Raw genomic sequence first — 1371 nt, 5'->3', positions numbered from 1 at the left:
ACAGGTGGGGGTGACCCTGTGTGCTGGGGGAGGGCTCTGATCCAGGTCTGCAAGGGAGGCAGCGATACTTGGGCTAAGGGTGTGGCGCAGGACCCCAAGTGTATAATTGCTGGGGGGGGGAGGGGAAGCGCGCCAAGAACGGCTACAGGATTGGGTGGTCTCCACCCCGCCCCCCACTAGAGACTGGGAGCCGAGCGGCCACCACGACCTGCACGGGACGTTCCCTCGCGCCCCACCCCCACCCTTGAGGGCGCAGAGGACCGGCCAGCCCCACCGCAGGTGTCTCTTCCGAGACGCACCCTCCCCTGCGGGCCGCCCCCCCAACTCCGCGCACCCAATCCCCCTCCCCCTGACCAGTCCCAGGAGGCCGATAGGAAGGGAGCGGGCCTAGGCAGGGGGTGTGTGTGTGTGGGGGGGTGGATGTGTTTGTGTGTCACGGGGGAGGGAGGAGAAAAGGGAGGGGAGAGCCCGGGAGCAAGGGAGAGAGAGCGCGCGGCGAGCGAGGAGGGCGGGCGGGAGGCGGATCCTCCTACCTGGGGCGCGCTCGTTCTCTCGCAGCTCGCTTGCCGGGGCCGCGAGTCACCTGGGGAGGCGGACAAGTGCGGACACATTGGCCGCCGCGGCGCTCGGCGAGGCGCGCACGGCCCCAGGCGGCTGCGCCCCGGGCTCACCATGGTGGCAGCGCGCGCCGAGTGCCCGCGCGTCGCCGGCCGCCCGAGCCGCAGCGCGGGCTGAGAGCGGTCCACCGAAGTCCCCTGCCTTTGCCAGTTCCCCGTCCGGCCCGCGCGTCCCCTCCGGCCGCCGCTGTCTATGGCGCAGCCCCCCTCCCTGGATCATGCACAGAAACTTTCGCAAGTGGATTTTCTACGTGTTTCTCTGCTTTGGCGTCCTCTACGTGAAGCTCGGGTGAGTATCCCCGTGGGAAGGGGCCGCAGCCCCGGGTAGGGGCGGCCGGGAGGAACCGGTTCCAGAGGGTCCCAGCAGAGACGTAGGGCCTGAGGGGGCACAGGAGGCTCTTGGGGATCGGGGCTAGCCTGTGTGTCGGACCCTCGCCCCAGCCCAGCAGAGACGCCCCCGAGCCCCATGAACGGCAGGTACTCCCGAAGTGCACCGAGTCCAGGGCTGGTGGAAGGAGAGCAGGGCGCGCAGGCGGCGGCGGCCAGGCTCGCGGGTAGCGGCGTGCGTGCCCGGCGCGTACTTTCACCTGTTTGGGCTCCAGGCCCTGGGGGTGGGACGCGCCTTCCCTCCCCCGGGCTGCGCTGGGCGCCGAGCCCGGGCCGAGCGCTCGCCGTCTGGAGGGCGCGCCGGGGCCAGGAGCCGGGGGCGTCGGACGGCCGGGAAGGCCCGGGCGGGCGGGGGGCGAGCACCCCG

At 72.1% G+C, this 1371-nt stretch overlaps 1 protein-coding gene across 1 annotated transcript in view; it reads left to right on the top strand.

Moving 5' to 3' along the window:
- The first annotated feature begins 478 nt into the window (after positions 1-478).
- The window catches only part of WNT7B (Wnt family member 7B), a 48717-nt gene continuing 47824 nt past the window's right edge, over positions 479-1371 (top strand). The window contains exon 1 of the transcript XR_004620892.1: positions 479-906. The gene's annotated coding sequence lies outside the window, so the exon portion shown is untranslated. The remainder of the gene's footprint in view (positions 907-1371) is intronic.

This window comes from Ailuropoda melanoleuca, chromosome 15 (genome assembly GCF_002007445.2).
Source record: "Ailuropoda melanoleuca isolate Jingjing chromosome 15, ASM200744v2, whole genome shotgun sequence".
Classification (NCBI taxonomy): Eukaryota; Metazoa; Chordata; class Mammalia; order Carnivora; family Ursidae; genus Ailuropoda; species Ailuropoda melanoleuca.
The sequence above is the reverse complement of the archived record's forward strand: the minus strand, read 5'-3'. Positions and strand labels throughout refer to the sequence as shown.